This window comes from Haliotis asinina, chromosome 3 (assembly GCF_037392515.1).
Source record: "Haliotis asinina isolate JCU_RB_2024 chromosome 3, JCU_Hal_asi_v2, whole genome shotgun sequence".
Classification (NCBI taxonomy): domain Eukaryota; kingdom Metazoa; phylum Mollusca; class Gastropoda; order Lepetellida; family Haliotidae; genus Haliotis; species Haliotis asinina.
The window spans coordinates 10,922,819-10,945,142 of NC_090282.1; positions in this window are offsets into that span (position 1 = coordinate 10,922,819).

Below are 22,324 nucleotides of genomic sequence, written 5' to 3' on the forward strand. Positions count from 1 at the left end.
AGCGTGAAGAGATGGCGCCTGTATTTATAGAATCGTTCATTTGTCACTTCAAAGAACAGTAAAACGACATCCACATTGATACTGATTATGTATACTGCACATGCTCATTTGATAGGCGCTGACGTATGTTCACGTATGTACCACCCGTGTGCTCCCATACTGCAGTACATTGGCGCTCCTACACAACCTCTGTCGTTTACCTACTGCATCCGTACGATGACTCCCCTACCTCACCTGAGTGTTTACTTACTGCATTAGTACGTTGAGGTTTGCTTACTGAATTAGTACGTTGACGTTCCTGCACTACCTGTGTGTTTACTTACTGCTTCAGCACGTTGACTCTCCTACACAACCTGTGTGTTTACTTACTGCATTATTATGTTGACTCTCCTACACCACCTATGTGTTTACGTATGGCATTAGTATGTTGACGTCCCTACATAACATGTGTGTTTACTAACTGCATCAATACGCTGACGCTTCTACACCACCCGTGTGTTTACGTATTGCACTAGTATGTTGACGTTCCTGCACAACCTGTGTGTTTACTTACTGCATCAGTACGCTGACGCTCCTACACCACCTGTGTGGTTTACCTACTGCATCAGTATGTTGACGCTCCTACACCAGTGTTTACATAATTCATCAGTACTTGATACTTAAATATCATCTGTGTGTTTATAAGCTGCATCAGTCCGTTGACACTCCGGCTTACACATCCTGTACGTTTCCATACTGCATCGGTCCGTTGTCGCACTTACACCACACTTGTGTTCTCACATACTGGATCAGTGCGCTGTAACCCCTACACCACATGTGTGCTCACATACTGCATCAGAGCGCTGTAACTCCTACACCACATGTGTGCTCACATACTGGATCAGTGCGCTGTAACCCCTACACCACATGTGTGCTCACATACTGCATCAGTGCGCTGTAACCCCTACACCACATGTGTGCTCACATACTGCATCAGTGCGCTGTAACCCCTACACCACATGTGTGCTCACATACTGCATCAGTGCGCTGTAACCCCTACACCACATGTGTGCTCAAATACTGCATCAGTGCGCTGTAACCCCTACACCACATGTGTGCTCACATACTGCATCAGAGCGCTGTAACGTCTACACCATTTATGTGCTCACATATTGCATCAATACGTGAATGCTCCTACACCATATGCGTGCCTCTATACTGCATCAGTACATGGGAACGTGATGTTCCCCTACCACCTGTGTGTCGAAATACTTTAGCAGCAATAAAGTATTGTGAAATTATTGTCCTCCTGAGAGGTTACGTAAGTACGAAAACTTCCAAAGACAATGTAGCGTTGCCAAGCCTTTTAATCGTAGAAGTTTTTTCCTCGTTTTCCTACCATCGCCATCGGCTGAAGGAATGTCTAAAGCAAGCTAGGGTATAAGCAGGAAGCAAATGTACTGTAAGTCCCCATGGACACTAGTATGACGATCTGCCTTCAGTTGTTGGTGATCTATACCCTGTTTTTTACTACATACTGTCCAAAACTTTGCTATTTGTTTTACCTTAACATGCTAGTTGCAATTTTAACCGTGATGATCAAGTTGTTTTACTGTCCTTTACGAACAGGTTTTATTATGTACGCTTATTCTTTATTTACATCATAATTGTTCTCGTTGCGAAATCTCTGAAACATTTCGGATGTGACGTTATACATTAACTCACTCACTCACTCACTATATCAACACGCCGATGCTCACCTGCTACCTGTATGTCTGGATACTATGTCAGTGCGTTAGTACTTCCGTAGCATAAGGCGAGCTTCCATGTGTTTTCATTTGACTTTGTTTGGAACATTTAACATTCTCTTCTAGATCTGCAACATATGATGGCGAAACCGTTGTCCCTTTCCATCTTGTAAAGCACAGTGACTTCATTAAAACTCACCACTATCTTTGTACTAACGCAACAATGATTACATGCTGTTGACGTTTTGCACGGACCTTTATGGACGGAAAAGATTCTACACTGTCGTTAACTGAACGTTATACGATATAACGAAAGCATTTGACATTCCTCAAACAAACCTTAACACGATCAATAGTTTAAACATATTAAAGAGTAAGAACATCTTGGAATCGGATGTGGTATGATCTAAACGTGTTAAGTAAAATGACTTAGTCTGTTACATGGTTAGGTGTCTAATTTGGTAGAGTTAGCAGATGTCTATTTCACTTGCGCACATGCTACGTCATACGACACGTTTACATAAGACACGTGTACACAAGACACGTTTATATGCTTCTAAACAGGTTTAACGCTTAATACGTAGTACAATACTAAGTAACAATGTGTCAAATATACGCATCCTAGCATTGTTGACATTATCGTCATCATGTCACATCTATGTTTACAGTCTCGAATCCGTTTCCAGTTCAGCGAGGGAATGAATTTTGGTAAACTAAGCCCCAGACAGAGTTACTTGCAGCAATGAACCATGAATGATAATCATGGCGAAGCTTGAATTCAACCCCATTGTTGTTTGCCTCATAATGGACACCACTGTGACACACACAACTTTTTAGCAAGGTTGTCCTACAACAAGCCCAGCAACTCATCTCCTTGTGTCATTACGTGGTGCTGACAGTTATCACAAACAATCACACAAACCATCGCTCATAAAAGCAATTACGCAATCTCACAAATTACAAATTGGTTTTTGTGTAGCAGAATCGTGAGATCAGCGTGCCTGATGTTGCAAGAAAAAATATAATTGGGAATAAAATGTCCATGATGCATTAACCGAGAGCACATAAAACATCTCTTGTCAGGCTCAGTTGTCATTACTAAACATGTTTGTTTCATCCAACAACACACCAGAAAGGTTATGAGATAGTGATATTGTCACACTGTACAGAGAACAACAACCTTCATCTCCGTATCCTGATTCTGAAAGCATACCATTATTAATCAAATGGTGTACAATTTTCGGACATTAATTTTACTGTGAACTGAATGCGAACACATCGAGCAGAAGGAACCTGATAACCTGTATACCTTTAGTAGGCGGGCAAACCTAGACATTTGCAGCACTGACCATCGACTATAGCTACCCACATGCACGTGCGCATTTTCCATGCAGTATCACCATGATTCCCAGTATGGTGATCGGCCTTCAGTTTCTTCAGTTAGCTTGTTAGTATTTTGTATATTTTGTCTGAAGTAATAGATTGCCAATACAACATACTAGTTTTAAATCAAATCTGTGATACTCTTGTTTATTTTTACCGGCGACAGGTTTATATGGTATAGATGTAGTTTGGTGTAATTCATGGATTGCTCTATGTGGCTGTAGATAAGATGTTAAATATTAACTCACTCACTCCACTAGTAGCAGTAGTTTCAAGGAGACAGCTGCACTGTTGGGTGGACAGCAGACCAACATACTCGGGAGCTTCCCACGACGAGACGACATTGAGACACGCTCCCGATCGCAGAGCAATGGCGGTTACAACAAATGAAACGGACTGAGAAATGAGGTATTCACCGCCAATGTCACTGGTTACAAATAACAGACCCCTTTGTGACCAGGAACGCGTGTATAGATCACAGAACACATTCAAGGGAAACTACGCCTGAAAATAGGACACTTAATAAAGAGGCGCTAGAGGATAATCTATCCACTCAGTTTCAGGCAAACTGTCCTTCCTTCCTGGAAAAGATCTCTCCCAAAAAATATAAATGTTTAATCCAGCTTAAATACAGATACAGTATCTATAATACTAGTGTGGTTTTTGCAGGCGACTATCTGAATTGGTTCGTTATCAACAGATAGATTTCATTGGTGTTGAGGCTAAAAAGTGCGATTATATTGATGTTTGTAAAACAATGACGCACTTGTATTACATTGTTCCTGTTAAGAGTCAATGCAAGTACCGGTGATGATAGTGCTAGTGCCATGTACATGTTGGGAGACGAGACAATTCCTTGACCTTTACGGACTATTTCCATATACTTTCACCAACCGAGCTGGGGTAAGATACTTTCTGTTACGGTTATCGCAATTCCCCTGTAATGATTAATTTTGTAATCATTTGTATGCACCCTGATGTTAGATTATTTCACTTTTCCTTCTTGTTGATTTCAGCCCGATTTGCTACGGACTGGTTACTGCCATGATGTCTATGTTTCAACCTTCATTAAACGTTTGCAGATTATTTTAAGTGTGCAGAAATCTGTTCAAACAGTACTGTTCGCATACCTCCCTTTTGTTAAACATCACTTAAACGTATTTCATGTGTAATTCAATGTCGTTTACCAAAGAGAAGATTTTACAGGACGTCTATATTGGAAGGTTTTGCAAAACAGTGATGTTTGGTTTACGATGCAGTAAAAGTGGGAAGCTTAAGGTTGAGTGACAGTTACGAGTTCACGTTGCCGTTTAATGTCTTCTGGTATTTATTCTTCATCAGTATAACGCCAGTTGGAGGTTTACGGTATGCAGACAGGAGACATTGTTACATTTTGGCATTTGTGGTAAAGGGACGGGGTTGTTGTAAGGTGATATGTTAACGGCAGCACAGCGACAGCTGATGTTGTTGGCAGGCTCATATTAGGAGTTTTGCGATACAGCAACAGCTGAAGGCAGTTGCGTGGTAGCGATTTATTGGAGGTTTACTGACAGCTCGTGTGAGCAGATACGTCAACCCGATGGACATCATGGTGTTTAAAGTTTCCGAGTGAGTCTGTGTAGAAAAGTATATTGACTCTAACTGGCAACCTCAAAAAATGGCTATCACAAAACGCATTCATAATGTTCGTGTATAAAGTTCGTGCTGATAGTCACCAATTGACTATTAAAGCTGAACATTTCAGGATATCTCAAACATAATTCCCATCACTATCCTACGTAAACTGGAACAGTAATGTGCACATCTCAGCCGTATAATAGAAGCACACAGCGCATCTGTTATCTAGTCACTGAAGCCACAGTTGACTGATTTCTAAACTTTGAGAACTTACGACCACCTGCTATTCAGCAGTCTATCACTGACGATAGGGTAACTAATTTCACAGCAAATAATGTTGTAGCTCAGTACCACTCAGCACTAGTTGCCAGACAGTCCTTCATCTCTGTTCGTATCAACACGTATCCACAGTGGCTTAACTGATCAATTCTTATTACAGAAATGTAGAGTTTTACAGGCGGTGAAACATCACGTCAACTCGGTCAGCAAAGGCAACGCCGAGTACATAGAGGCATGTTTATCTCCTATCAGTCTTCAGAGAGGTTCTCTAGCTGTGATGATCGCCGAGAGATTCATGTCGGTCAACATTAAGGTGTTGCCGAACAGTTTGTGGTAACATGTCAATCAAGGAAGACGTCATCAGAGGCACGTGTAGGACATGTCAGTCAGTGAAGGACCGGAGAGTTAAGCAATCAAGCCAGCCCTGCTTTCAAGGAAGCGAATTACCTGTTTCAACACTCTTGCTTCATGTTGTTCCCTGGTACTGAAACAGGTCGCTGACACAGTTTCATGTAACATCTTCAATGGAGATCATTAGAGAGAGATTTATTACGTTATAGACATTGTAGAAGGTGGTGAGTTACAAATGAAACACACAGCTTTATGGGTGACAATCTCATGTTTTGTTCCACAGAGCAACGTGTCGACGGTTATTCTTATACATTTACCAAGTTCCAGATTGTTGTGGGTCCTTGGCACTGTGCAGGGCTTTAAGTCAGGCGACATCGCTGAAATTAGTTTTTGAAAGTGTTAGTCTATTGGCCGAAAGCAATGGTTTTCGGTTTGGGATAATGCCAGATTCTCTCAAAAAGAACTTCTGTTATGCATCGTCGCTCTATTTGAAAGACTATTAGACTTTCCCATTTGAAGGATGTTATACACATCGTGTGTTAAGGATCCGTAAAGGATCCCCTTCCTGTGTTGTTTGTATCTCCCGCAACGCGTTTTGCGGGGGTATTAAAATGTACCCCGTCCGTCTGTCCGTCCTTCCGTGTACATTTATCTTTTCCGGAGCAGAACTCTAAAACCGTTCAATATTTTGTTACATAGCTTGACACATAGATTGGTCTAGTGGTGTACTGAAGCCTTTTGATAGTTTTGGAATTCTGAATAAAATATATTTGGCGTTCCCATAGCAACAAGTGTGACTTAGACTGACACTGGAGGTAATGCGGGGGATATTGATGACTGTGTCTTCTTGTTTAAATTCAATTTATGAAAGACAGTTCCCAAATAGTTATAATCATTCATAATTTCCAACTATTTTCCAACTAATTTCTAATGGAATATTGTCATATTTTTGTTTCTTCTAAATATAACAGTGTTTGATTTGGACATGTTTACTTTCAGTTTCCACACCTTAGAATAAGTTCCAAAATTAACTAAATACTTTTGCACATCTACAGAAAATTTTGCAAAAACAATTCATCTACGTTAAGAGATACCCCTTCATTAACATATTAGTCGACGGAAGTCTCCATGTCTTTCAAAAATAAACAAATGAGTACTGGCGAAAGGCTCTCACAGCCATCAAAACATAACCTGGCGTTGTTTAAACCAGAACAACCAGACTTGCCCCATGTTGACTAGCTCGTTACTCGGGTCTCTGTCCATTACATTAAGGCCCTATATCTGTTATATAGAGATGCAGTGTATAAAAGTATGATGATAAATTGGCACAAACTGAAAGACGACCCTGGGGACAGCTAATTATTGCCCTCGTGGTCTTTCCGTTGGAGTGGTTGACTATATCCATTGATCTAAAGGGAGAGGCCTCATTTGGTTAAGCTTCCATTATCAATGATTGAGAAAGTTTCATCGCAGTAGAAATCTTTGTTCCAGTCAATATAGCTTGACTTATCCTCTTTGTTCATATAATGCCCTATTGGTGGACGTCCTAGATAGCTAGAATCAGGCAACACGACACGGTATTAAAACCACACACATTCCCGTAAAGATAATACTAATTAGATTGGATTTGAAAATATGATTGATGCCTATTTCTTAACTCTTACAGCCTGCAAAATCAATCTTTTGTGGCGCTAGCGAATTCCTCTACTGGTGTCATATTTCCACTTCTTTTTGTAGCCTTTATGAAACATAGCTTGCAGATGGTCTCAGACAAACGAATCTCGAGTTTTAAGTTGCATTTTTTAATTTTAATTAATTTCTGGAAAATGAAGTTATTTGTGAACATTTCATTGCTTAATATTTTCAACGTATTTAACAAGCATTAATATCCGAAGGTATACGCGACAAGTCGTAGGGTCCTATCCGAGTACTTCGTGTTAGTACTTCTTTGTCCAAAAACATCGAATCGTGCATGATGCACGGACGTTACCGATGTTTTGCGAATGCAACACTATGGAAGGGAGATAACGCTAAAATTGTTTTTCTTATGTCGTCTGCTGAATCTCGCGATGGTTACGAAAACATTTGCCTTTAATTCCAATAAATATATTTTGACAAAACTTTCAAATGTAGCCCCTGTGAATTATATGGAAGGGAATTACTTTACTAAGGCAATACTTTACTAAGGCAATACCCGCAGGAAAACAGCAAGATGCATGATTCGAATCACACATTGATTCACACAGGTTGGCTGAAGTGCCAATCGATGTTTGTTTATGTTCCCTGGGCCCTTCGGGCTCATAAATATTACATAACATAAACAAACATCGAGGGTACACCTTGTTCCGCTCGTGTCCAGTGAACAACTTATGATATGTCACATCCTCAAAAGGCCCCTTCATCTAATGCTCATGTCTACAATGTAAGAGGCTAGTTCTTTTACCGTCCTTTGAATGTGCACATATTCCCTTTCAACGTCACATGTGTTGTAGTCACGATATATATGTAACTGGGGCGTTAACAGTTCATTAAATGAGACAAACACATATGCGTACCTCAGAAATAATGAGTGAGTGAGTGAGTGAGTTTAGTTTTACGCCGCACTCAGCAATATTACAGCTATATGGCGGCGGTCTGTAAATAATCTCAGGAATAATGGAGCTTAGTAGTGATGATGATATATTTCCTGTTGCAACATACAAACGTGAGATAGTCACTAGCTAGGAGTTTAGAATCCTCTCCAGGATGGCGTCATGCAGCAGGAAAGGATCATATGTGAACCTGGTTTTGTGATACGACGGTGTATGTTATATGGGGCTAAGAAGTGGTAAGGATCATTCTTGTATCGCAGTAGAACAGTCCAAGCGAGAGAGAAACATTTTCCTTAACCACTCACGTGTCGGCAGTGACCCTACGTCAATTTCTTGCGTCTTAATATTATATTAAGTCAACGTTGTGGGCATTATGTTTCCTTTATTAGATGCCAGATGAAAGCCAAACGGTATGAACAACAACCCTGGGGTCTAATAGACGCCTTCCGTCCTATATACGTCGTATCATTATTATTTCGAAAAATAAAACTAGCAGAGGAGACAAATGTGCGGCACCCAGGTTGTTTTATTATGTTACCTGATCATTTATGTTTTCAGTATAATTATTCTATAATTATGTACGGAATGTAACGCTGCACAGACACGTCGGGAGTTGAAATATACGGGAGTGAATCTTTGCACGCTACTATCTTTTTATTATCAGACTTTAATCATGGACTACCAGATTTCTCATCTGAGCTTCTATCAGTTAGCAATCATTTGACCCTGGTGTTGTTGAAATACTGCTGTCGGAAGACAAATAGGATTCTTCTATCTTGACTATTCATTTTATTTCGAAAAGAATTTCAATACAATTTTTATTGAACAGTTTTAATGACCTTCGTTTCTTGCTTTTCCGGATTCATGAATCATTCCTGAACAACATGCTTTGCGCGATAGATTGCGTCGAAGTTGATGAACAGCTGCTTGCGTTGCAAAAATGTGCAGTGCACATATGTTAATTGTCAGCGTACATGTTTTGCCCAACTACCTCAGTTGTTATGCCGTCATGTTCATTATCATGCAAAGCATAGCGGTGTCAACATCGCCATCCGTTTAGTCTCAAATGTCTGTTAACATCAACACCCAATTTGCCTATTTCCTGAATAAAAGTTGCGAACGTAGTCATTGTTTCAAAAGAAGGTTCTGTGTGAAGACTGCATTGCAGCTGTCTGATTTACACATTAGACCGAGACTCGTGTAAGTAATATTCTTTTTCAGAACACTTTCACGTCATCGGTGAATACATGTGTTCAATCCAACATGTGGAATATCCTACTGGTGCTGAGAAAATACGTGTAATCATTTCGGTATAAAACAGTTTGTTTTGGCGTCTTGAAGTCATCGAATCGCTTCCAAAGGTATGAAGGTTTACCAACGCTAGTGCTATAGTGCTGAAGACTCGGGTGAAACTTTCTGACAAGGTCTCACGCACAACGTTGGAATATGGTAAACAGTATCTATGTTTTTGGACACCTGCTTCTGTCACACTATTGCCTCGAACTAACATTTCCAATTCAAAGTTTACAGGTAACCCTATACCAGAGAACATTATCTTATCCCCTCATGAGAGTTTTGGGAGGCATGGATAACGGATAACGTTAGGGGCTACGTTTGAAGAGCAGTCATTGTTTGGTTCGGTTGGATGTCTGACAAACGGGTCAAAGGCTACAATCATTGTGCATGTGACAGAGCACCACTAATATAGTCCGGTAGAGACTAATATACTGGGATAATGCGTCTCAGCATGAACACTATGTTAATACAGATATTGATTACTGACATACTGCGAGTTAAACAATGATTCAATAGGGGCTTTATTTCCTGGAATAGCACAGGTAGTAACTCTCATATTTATAGGTTATCGAACTCGAGCAGAGTGTCAAAACTGCAGCCGATCCTATCGATCAGTCATGTGTATGCAAATGCATTGTTATAAAGGAAGTGATTGCTGGAATATTGCTAAAAGCGGCGTAAAAGTATACTTACTCACTCACGCAAGGAAGTGAAGTGTTCTCCTTTGATAATATGTTCCTCGTATTAAACATATATCTCTTCTTTGAACAATTACTTTTGCTTTTATCTCCAGCTTTAAAGAAATATACTAATGTTGATATACACTAATGTTTCCAAAGACTGCGTGAGGTTTGCATTGCTAATGACACGTTTATGATCATCCGCGGTATGATATGAACTTCTTAAAAGGAGATCGCTGAATGTGCTTTGTCAATACAAAGTAGCAGAACATACATATATCGATATAAACACCATATGGAAGTATGGTCATGTCATGTCTAAAACACAATGCCCAAGCAGAAATTAACTTTTACATATGCCGCACACACTCCCTACACAACATGCCCTTGTTGTCATTCCGGTTTTCCGCACTTTGACGGAAGGTCGATTAATCTCTGAAGAGGAAACTTCCTATTACACTGTTGTGATTTACGTCTTCCAAATCAGCGTTTGTGTGCCGTCTGCAACGCGTGGGGGCGTCTTAGGACTATTGACATGCTGCAAATTGGCAAACATCAGGGAGGCAATGGTCAATGCCTTCTTTGGGCCACAGTCGACACCGTTTAAGCTGCCCCTGGTCCACGACAAAAGAACACGATCGATGGACCCTAAACAAGGCTCAAGATAGATCGATCACAAACAGCTAATCAAACTGCTTCGACCACTCATCAGGCCACTGGATTGCCAGTTATGTGTGAGACGATTAGAGTCTGTGTACACACAGTTCATCCCTATGTCTCAACCATGTGTTGTGACTTCCCCTATAAGTTGCCATTTTCACCACAGACGCCAATGGTGCACACTGAAACTTACGTAATCGTCGCTAGTTACGTGTCACGTTTACAGAAGACTGGTTGTTATCCATACTCCTCAAATTCCAGATGCAACTCAAAGGAATGCTCTGTAGAACCGTTTTACGAGTCGGCAGGCTACAGGATGGTAATTGCAAACTCAGTTTTGTGTGGCGTTCTCAGGTAGTCTGGCGCTAAACGTTTCAGATAGGCTTTTCTAATCCCCGTTTTCTTAAATATGCAACAGTTTTGAGATTCCACACAGCGACTCGCACGTTTCCTGATCCCACATCAGGTGATTTGTTTCCGTTTGCATTCACAGTCTTGAGATGTGAGTCTCCTATTAATAACACATCCTGTAAATTCTCATAAAAGAATATATGGCCTATAGCTCATAGCATAACACGTCGTTTCGATAGAAGTTATATCAGCTTTATAACATATTTACGACGTTGTAAAAATCTTTGAATAGCAGGAATTCCGCCCAGCTAATATTTTCCAGGGCCATCATCGCTTCCCTGCTGTTACTGTGGAAAACATAAAGCGACAAGGACAGAAAGCAACACCTCTCGGCTATTCGACGAAGGTGTTTAAGTGCAATGAAGCTTTACGACAAGTTATATGAAAGAATAACTGACAGAATAACTGAAGGTATGCTCTGTCTTACCCGAAAACAAACCTCATTGTAGAAGTAATTAAAGTTTGTATTGTTTTTTGTCCCGGATATTCACAATTTTGATTTTCTGATTTTGAGGACAATTACGCCACCGCGACTTCCACGGGCTAGGCGGCTGACTTTGTGTGCTGGAGATTAGGTACCTGACTCTGAGGGTGCGGGTTCGAATCCCGGATGGGACTCAACAACAAAAAAAAGTACCAGAATTTGTACTTTACTATTAAAGTGAAATCCCAAATATGACATGCTGCATTTGACCACTTTCTGAATAGAAAATACTAGTATTTGTACTTTACTACGAAAGAGAAATCCCAAACATGATATGCTGCATTTGACCACTTTCTACATCGCATCATTCAACCCTTGGTCTTTTATGAAATGTATCAGGAGTGTAACCACTATCAAAATATGTCTTGAGTATTCAACGCATCAACAAACCACGTATTGGTAAGTGTTATCTGAGCTGCATGTCTGTGCAAACAGACAAAACGTGCATATTGATGTTATTTGCTCACTTTCGGTTGACATTTCATGGTGACGTCCACCGAATGCGGTACTTCATCAATTTTCTATTTTCATCAATATTCGTTGAATATGTGACACTTACACCCATACAAGTTGAATATATGAATGATGTTTATTGCATGAAAGCCAATGAATCCAGACGGGATTGAAATTACATTTGATGTTGATAAATGATATATGTGCCAGAATTACAGTACATGAACAGTATGTAATCTAACATAGACGTTTCTGTGATTAGCATTTTATTTGTATAAGGCCAGGCGTGTAAGATTAACGTGGGGAAAATCTCAAAGTTACATAGGCATCTCAAATGTTTGAGAATGTCGTGAAACCCAGGAACATGGTCAGAGCGTTGTAAAACATGATAACACACTTCGTACGCAAAAATCCTAGAATTCTTTTGCAACCAAGGGACGGAATCAAAGCGAAGTATAAAGCCTTCGCTCACTGGGCCACCTCAGCTCTCTATGAAATTGACATTTCGGATTGACGTACATATTGTCATTTGGGTACAGTCATCTCTAATAATCATCTACGGGCATTGTTTATTCATAATTATCAGCGTGTCATAAAGAGACTATTCTGACGAAAGGCGCGATATTTACAGTGTCTACATAATTGATTGGCCAGTCCAACGAATACTGATAGTTCACTTGACGTCTCTATTACCCTGCGGTAGATATATTTCCTTGCGAGAAAGCCGTTATCGAACCCAATAACTCATTATTTGTGTTTAGTATCGTAACTGCGACAATTTATGATACTGCTTCGAAAACGTTGCTCTGTTGTGTTATCCAGACGAATTACTGATGGGGAAAACGTTCTTCCGTGGTATTATAAGGATAGTCGTCCTCAAAAAAACACCTTCTCAGACGGTATTGAACATTCTGAACATGAAAGGTGGTCGTCCGCGACAACATTTTCAGACAGGCTACAGAAGTGCAGTGGCACTCGGAATGATAAAATGTCCCAAAGACCGGACACGAGCAGACCGACGAAATCTAATAGAAATGTGTCATCCCTCATATTTAAAGAAAAAGTAATCATAGTGTGTTTTGTAATTATTAAATAAGTCTTTATGAAACTATTACGTTTTGAATATTCAAACATTATTACGTGTTCACAATGTTCACACTTGAAACTCAAAAGATCAACATTGTCATCAAAGTCTGAATGGTGACAGATAGATCTATGGGTAGGGGCGCACACAACATGATGTATACAGCTCCTCATCTCAGTACCTGTTTGCAGTGCTGCCGTGAAAGACTAAAGATGTTAATGTTTTATGATGTTGAGGGAATCTAGCAATGCAATGTCTGGATCTCTCCTACTGACCGACATGACGCTGGTTTAGAGAAAACACTCAAACAACATGGGACATGGTGATTTGGTCGACGAACTGATTTTATTGGAGAACTCTCACCACACGATGCCAGTCTTGGCAAACACTCCAGATAACAATGAGTCCAACCCGCTGCTCCACACCACACACTTGCTAGATCATGATACTCGACCACTCTAATAATGGCTCTATAACACATGTATAGACGTTACCAGTCTGATCAAAATGATCACTCTAAAAGTTACATGGCAGAAGGAGGGTTTGAAGTATGTATGTTCTTGTCAGTGGCAGAAACTGTCCGAACTGCTTGTAAATGTCAATGCTGGAGGTGACTGAAAGTGGATTGTAGAGTTAGTGTGAATCTTGGGTAATACACAAACCCCTCACGAGTGTTAGAGCTTGTTTCAAATGATTGACTTTACCCGTGTTCGAAGACTTTGACCTGTGACGGTTACCTGCTTGACGTGAAAGAAAGGCTACCAATGTGAAAATACCGAATTCCTGCCACTTGAACAATACTTTTCCGGTTTCAAGAAAGACAAACGTATTGTGTCGAAAGCCATCGTCGGTAAAAACCCCGATACTTCGTAACTGCATTGGCATAATTCATAATTATGTACGGTTGTTAAAACCGCATATAGTAACATTCCGGCTATATGATGACGGTCTGTGAATAATGGAGTCTGGTCCAGACAATCTAGTGAGTTATCATTTACTTCCATCTAAACATAACAGATGCCTAGACTGCATTAAGCCATCACCATGCCTGGCCACCATTGCCTGGTTGCCTTTTACGACAGGAATGGGTTACCGAAGATCATTTGTATCATTCGTCATCAAGGCTACTTAAAATAATAGAAACTGTTATTGACTCATGTTATTGCCTACTGTGATTGTCAAACAAACACTGCATGTACCATGTATTGATTGGTCACTCATTTCACTCGTCTGTGGATTTAGTAATCAGTTATTTAGGTGCTATAATCAATTTCCGAACTAACCTTTACATTTCAGCTCGGAAATTACCTCGTAACACCTTGTCCACCATTGCCTCTACGGACAACGGCAAATTCTGAGGGCAACAGCTGCAGCTTGTCGTCGGTAACAGATGCACTGACTACGTTACCGCTGATCATACACCTGGGAAGGTCTTGCAGACAGATTTGACTTTATTCTGTGACCATGCTTGTGAGATCCATCAAACACGAAAGCGCACATATAAAAAAGTATCTACCTCTCCGTCATGGTAAGAAAACACTATGTTTGCAGGTCTTGTTTGTGAGAGAGAGATGCCTCTTGCACAAACCCGTGAAGGCCCCGGGGTAGAATAGGCCTTCAGCAACCCATGCTCGCCATAAAAGGCGACTATGCTTGTCGTAAGAGGCGACTATAGGCGACTATGCTTGTCGTAAGATGTCGAGTAGTCAGACTCGATGACTTAGTTGACACATATCATTGGTTCCCATTTGCGCAGATCTGTGCTCATGATGTTGATCACCGGATAGTCTGGTCTAGACTCGACTATTTACAGACCGCCGCCATATAGCTGGAATATTGCTGTGTGCGGCGTGAAACTAAACTCACCCATTCTTTTACAAATCAAAACTCTTCGAACAAATGAAACCAACAAATCCGGCTTCTTTCCTTCGGATGCAAGCCAGAGTAAAATGTTAAATGACGAATCCTCACTAATAGAGACAAAACCCATATTAGTAGGTAAAAGCTGATGAACGTCCAGATGGATTACGTTCTGTTAACATGAAGTCTGACGTCAATCCGTCAGTAAATAACTATTAACTCGGCATTAAACGCGGCCTCTCGCATATTTCGTTTGGTGGGAGTTGTCACGGCTGTCCTAATTGATTCTACATCGTAACTGATCGTACAAACCTGCGGAGCAACTGCAATCCACAGGATGTAAAGTGATGGTATGATAACGGAAACAGGGCGACACATGAGACCGACCCGAAGTATCATGGCCGATACTTCTATCCTTATGAGGTACTATTTTGGAATCACGTTCGTTCCCGCAAAGCTCCCAGAACCTGTAAGTGAATGAGAAGTTTTATGTTTACGTCACACAGCAGTAATCCAGCTTGATACTGGCTGGCTGTAAATAATCGAGTCTGGAGCAGACCGGCCAGTGATGAACAGCATGAGCATCCATCTCCGCAACTGGCAACCGATAACATGTGTCTACCAAGTCAGTGAGTCTGACTATCTGATCCCGTTAGTCGCCCCTTACAAGCATGGGTTACTAGAGGTTAATGTTCACATCCGGATCCCCATGAGTGCAGAGGGACCCGTGGCGAGCCACCTTGTGGGTGCTGGGTAACGCTAAGTGCTCGCCAACCCCCCGTTGTGGACCCGGGGGAATATTTAGTCTACCGACCCATTTGCTGTGGGTTGCAGGCCTGTGCCGGGTGGAGGAAGGGATCCTTGTGGTAGAGGGCAATAGGAGCCTGTAACCATGTTCCTCTTGCTCAACACACCACTTTCACCTGACTGCACCTGGACGATGGTTGAATGGACCCGGTTCAACCAATTGGCTGGTCATACCAAGTCCTGTGTATGAAATGTTATGTATCTGCACAAAATGTGGTTTGTGGAATTGTTGAAATTATGGCCTTGGCACCCTTGTTGATAGAACAACATTTGTCTCACGCCCTGAAGGCTATGGCTCTTGGACCAATCTGGCAGACTGATTATTTGTTTAATCCTTCTGCTGGAGTATATCATCCAAGTATCCTTGGCACTGCAAGTAGGAAGTCAACTTGTATATAGCATTGTTTTGTGATACTCCGTGGTTGTTGGGGATCTGGGGTGATGAATCTTTAATACCTCATTATAGCTCTTGAAATCCCCGAGAAATAAAAGCGTGAATTTGACAATGATCGTGATGCTAATGAGGCTGTATACCGCTTAAAGAAGTTGAGTACTGGCCTAGATTTTTTGTTTTTGTCGGAGGCGACTAACGGGATCGGGTGGTCAGACTCGCTCACTTGGTTGACACACGTCATCGGTCATAGCTGGAGTATTGCTGAGTGCGGCGTAAAATTAAACTCACTCACGCAATCTCCGTCACCAAAACGTATCAAAACAAGTTTTTGTAGCTTGAAGTTGAACAGTACATCCCCAATCCACTGAGGTGTTTTAAATTCCAAAAGTTCGTCATTGGGTAAATTCATGCATAAATACTCTTACATATGCTCACTTTGGTGAGACAACACATGTTATTGAAGACTGTGATAGCAACTGTACGAAATTCTCATCAACATTCGCATCGCCCTCGACAAAAGATTGTCTCATATGGAAGAGAGAAATGTAAATAAATAAAATCAAAACTACTCAGAGCATTAGTTACAATGAAGCTAAGGATCTTGTACCATCTTGTGACCCAACTAGAACCAGAACACCAGCTGTGATGACATCTTCTACTGGCTGTCAAACACATTTGACATAGATCATTCTATCAATCCTGAACTCTCGTGCACGTCGGATTCCTGCACACAAACTACTGCTAGGCCTTCATCATCTAAACAGAGTCCCGTATCATTTCTTGTCTTTTTTGTAACTCCAAATGAACGAACAGGGACACAGAATGATTCAGACTAAATTCACAATCCAAAACGAGAAAATTTGCGTTATCCAGATATAAAATTGACTCCTCTCGAAACAATGAAACGGGTAGAGTATCAAATGTTTATGATGATCCCATCAAGCTTTATAATAACTTTGGATCACTTGAAGGGATGGATGTTTCAGATAATGGGCGAGCGAGAACTCCAGTTAATCAGCTTAAGAGATGAATAGTTCTCAGCCCTTGATTCAGTGGAATCGCACTTCAGTGAAAAACAGTAACTCATGCAAGATCTTAAACCGTCAGCATTATGTCTCCAAGACACAGGCCTAAAAATACAGATAATTTTAATCTGAGACAGTATACAGTGAATATCATTCTTTTTCTCTTGCAGGAGATAAAGCTACTGGCGGCGCTTCTATTTTGGGTTCATCAGAGTATCACACACAACCCTGTTGCTATAAATACAGATCTGCAAACTGTTGCTGTTCGTCTGATTCTGTACATAAATGGTGTCTTGAAAACGGCTTTAAATCCAAAACTAATTAGATACATTTAGACTCCCATTTGACCACCGGGTCCACACCGGGGTTGACAAGCTCTTAGCGTTACCCAGCACCCTCTACGAGGAGGTGGCCTGTCACGGGTGCCTTCAAGATTTTCACAGCTGAAGCAACCTTATTGACGGTTCTTAAATATATTCAAAGAAACCCCATACATAAACAATATATAATTCATTCAGGCCATCTTTCTTACCTTAAGACGATTAAAAACTTACAGTGTAAACATCCATTTTTAATAAAAAATTATTGAATTGTATAATGAGCTTGCTACCGGCCAATACGACATCGTCTTTTGTTGGTTACCCAGTCACGTAGGCATGTCTGGTAATGCAATGGCCGATCTTGCTGCCAAGGCAGCACTCGACAAATCTGTGACACCTCTTCATATTCCATACTCAGGTTATAAAGCCAGCACTAGAAGTTACATCCGTGGTCTGATGCAGAAGAAGTGGAACACCCAAGTAGGTATCAATACATTACATGAAATAAAACCTTATATCGGTTACACTTACGACGATGTCGTATTGGCCACACCAGAAATACTCACGCATGCCTGTTGAAAAGTGGGGGATCCTCCGTCTCGTATCCGTTGTGATGAGAGAATCATGGAAAAAAATGTACCGCTTGACTGTGTTGAATTCTCCGTCACAAGGGATAAACATTTCAATATCAAAACAATGAAGGACGTTCTAGTATTGTTAATCATCATTTAATCAACGATTCTTCAAAGGAGATACATTTGTGGGGTGGCGCCACCTGTAATGGTACTGGGTGGACGTGTGTCTCATCATGGGAGTGAGCATTGAGCTATGAGGGTTGGCTGAAAAGCTCTAAGCCTCACTGTGAAAAAAGTCCACGTTTGTAATTTATTTTTCTATATAGTCCCCTTCCAAGTTCACACACTTTTGCCAGCGATGCTGCAAGGCCCGAATCCCGGTCAGGAAGAAATCTTCTTCAGCTACCCTAAAAAAATCAGTCACAGCGGAAATGACGTCATCATTACTTGCAAAATGGCGACCGGCGAGTTCCTTTTTCATTTTGGGGAACAGGTGGAAGTCAGAAGGAGCCAAATCAGGTGAATAAGGAGGATGGTCAATGAGTTCAAAGCCACAATCGCGGATTGTTGACATGGCCACCACCGATTTGTGAACAGGCGCATTGTCTTGGTGGAAGAGGACACCTTTAGCGATCATCCCTCGTCGTTTGGCTTTGATTGCTTCTCGCAACTGGTTCAGTAGATCAGCATAGTATCTGCCGTTGATAGTTTGACCTTTTTCAAGATAATCAATGAGCAGAATACCCCTGGAATCCCAAAAGACTCATGCCATCACCTTTCCAGCTGAAGCAACAGACTTGGCTTTCTTCGGAGCTGGTGAATCAGGATGCTTCCACTGTTTTGACTGTAGTTTTGTTTCTGGTTGAAAGCGATGTATCCAGGTCTCATCCATGGTTACAAATCGTGCCACAAAATCATCGGGATCTGCTTCAAAACGACGCAAATTGTCAAGGGACGTCTGGAACCTGGCACGTTTCTGTTCTGCTGTCAAGAGCTTTGGCACCCATCTTGCAGAAACTTCCTAATTCATTGGTGATAATATGCTCAACCCTCTCATGAGAGATGCCCACTACACTAGCAATATGTCGAGTAGTCAATCGTCGATCAAGCATCAACATATCGAGCACTCGCGTGATGTTTTCTGGAGTGGTTGCTGTTGAAGGCCTTCCCGAGCGTGGGTCATCATCAAGGCTTTGTCTGCCACGCTTAAATTCTGCAGCCCACTTCTTTACTGTGGAAAATGAAGGAGCATCATCCCCTAGAGTGGAGACCATGTCAGCATGTATCTGTGTTGGGGACATCCCTTTATTTTGCAAGTACTTGATGACTGCCCTGTATTCAGTTTTGTCCATTTCTGATGATTTCAGAGGGTAGGTTTACCAAAAGAGCTGTAGTTGAGATAAAACTATTAGTACGTTTGTAGTTCTTGTGTCTACGATTCACTAAATGATTGTCTTCATTGGTGGCAAACACATGTCTCTACCTGGTGGGGAAAAACCACTCAGGCTGAGAACTTTTCAGTCAACCCTCGTATGGAGGGCACGTATCGGCCTAAATTGTCAACCTAATAACCAGAAGGGTCGCCCGATACATGGAACTTTCCAGTGGATTTTGTGCACGACAGCTACAGGTGTTGTTGTTTGGAGGTGTTCTACTCCCCATGAGCGGAAATGTAGAGAGCAGCCCGGGACCACGTTGGACACGTCAGAGTCGGCTAACCCAGTCCTCCACAGGACTCTTCAGAGTCGGCTAACCCAGTCCTCCACGGGACACGTCACAGTCGGCTAACCCAGTCATCCAAGGGACACGTAGCGACAGAAGATAACCACGATATCAACGCTATCCTTAACGACATTTGGGGCGAACTACAATCCCTAAGCAGTAAGTTCGATAAATTTGTGAAATCATTCGAGGTTATTCAATATGATCAGAATGAAATGTGGCAGGTGATAGATAAACTTGAGGGGGAGAATGCAACTATGTCACGAAAGCCCGAAACCCTAGAATTTCTCTCGCGACGAGATAATCTCTTATTCTTTGGAATTGGGGAAAGGAAAAGGAAAACTGGAATGACAGCGAAGAGAAACTTAAAAATTTATGCATGACAAGCTGAAATTCACCAGTAGTGAAATAGCACACATGGGTATAGTACGATCACACAGGCTCAACACTCGTCCTATTAACGTTAAATTCTCTTCAGAGAGAGCATCCTTCAGTCAACGAGGGTTAACCTGAAGGGTAACAGAAAATACCGAGTATCACCAGACTTTACCCAGTTTGTGAGACAGATAAGGAAAATTCTTGGTAAATATGTTAAGGACTATAGGCAGAAAGGGGATGAGTGCTATATGTTTCCTATGATAAACTGATACTAAACGGCACTGTCTACAGATATGATTTTGTCCAAAGAACATTGGTTGAAATCGGGAGCTCTGTCCCGTCCACTCGACAGGATCAGTCTACCAGTTCTGAGCAGCGAGGCCAAACCCACAGCACAGGCACGAGCAGGCGATGTGACAGCTCGCCCGACCTCCCTGAGACGGGCCGTATTAGACGGCACAGCAGAGATGGGAGCCAGCTCCGTGCAGACGACACGAGGCCTGATAGTGCAATAGAACCCACGGGGTGCAGTAGTACCCCCAGGCTGACACGAGCAGACGATGTGACAGCTCACCCGACCTTTCCGACACGGGGCGCACTAGACTGCATAACAGAGGTGGGAGCCAGCTCCGTGCAGACGACATAAGACCGAGCCCACAGGCAGACCGGGAGAGATAGGAGGGTGGTCGAGGCCATGTACAACCTAAAGTTACGTATTTTAACGATCAAGCTAACAAATCCGCAATACATCCATCACAACTACATTCGCAAATATCAGTTCTGTCCTGGAATATTAATGGTTTGTATTCAAAACCCCCAAATCTAAATTTTCTTAATAACTGTCACTAGTGCGTCCGGCAGAAGACACGCCCACGGGGTAGATACAGTGGAGGTATTACAGTCTACATCAGGAAGTCACTATCGTCTTTCTTCAATCGTCTCCATAGTGAATGGTTCGACTGTTTTTCTCCAGACAAATCTACCCTCGCAACAGAACATTCAGGGGTTTGTGTATGTACTGGATGCCACCACCACGACAGCAGACTTACAGGACTCTACTAGCATTGAATTGTTAGAGTTAATATTGATGACACTGAATATAGACTTTCCCATGGCTGCATTTACTATTTTAGGGGATCTTAATGCACATATTGGTCAGGAACAATGTTTTGTTCAAAACGGCGATGAAAACTATCTTCCTATTGAAGAGATAGAATACGACAGCGACACATTTGATATATTCAGAAGTTCTAAGGATGATGTCGTCAACACACTGGGGACCCAGTTGTTACGCATGTGCAGAAACTTGAAAATTCATGTTCCTAATGGGAGATCGGTGTGGAACCAAAAAGGGGAGTTTACCTTCATAGGTTGCCAAGGGAATAGTGTAGTGGATACTGCATAGTGTCAACCCATATCTATAATAAATGTAAGAACTTTAAAATACTAACACTCTGATCATCTCCCACTAACAGTTGGCATGATAACATCACGTGACGAGCCAGTGGCACGTGAAACTTGCACTGAGCCTCACACGCAGCACATTGAGCGTCACACCTGGAGAGCTGAATACACCGATAAGTTCTCTGGTATTATGAAGCATGATCTTGATACATTGACAGTTTGACATTGACATTGACGGTTTGACAGGTGTTTCAATGGTGATGTCCATTCTTCTTAGAAATGCTTTCTAGACTTATTCAATGAATGTTTCTCCCTCGTCGACACTCGTCCCAGAAACACTGCACATGCCACAAACACAATGTAAACACCAAGCTAAATGGTTTGACAAACAATGCGATGACTTAAAATGTAAAACGTATGAACTATTAGATAGATTTAGAACAACCAATGACACATGACACTGCAAACATTACCTGGAAACAAAACATACTTCAAGGAATTATGCAAGGACAAAAGAGCAACCTATGACAAGAGTATAGCTAAGGAAATTGCTAAAGCGGCGACAAGTAAAAGTTGTGAAGACCTTTGGAAATCAATAAAGAGACATTGTGAAACTAACTATGCACCTGCAAACATATCCGCTGATACACGGTTTGATCATTTTAGGGATCTCCTCAACCCCAAATTAACTGAAATTCGCAATTTGACAAAGATGTCAGAGAGATTTTAGACAGTCATGATGTTGGCAACTGCGACGAGTGTAAAAATTGTGATGATCTGTTAGGTACCGAGATCTCTGACGAAGAAATTTTAAATTCATTCA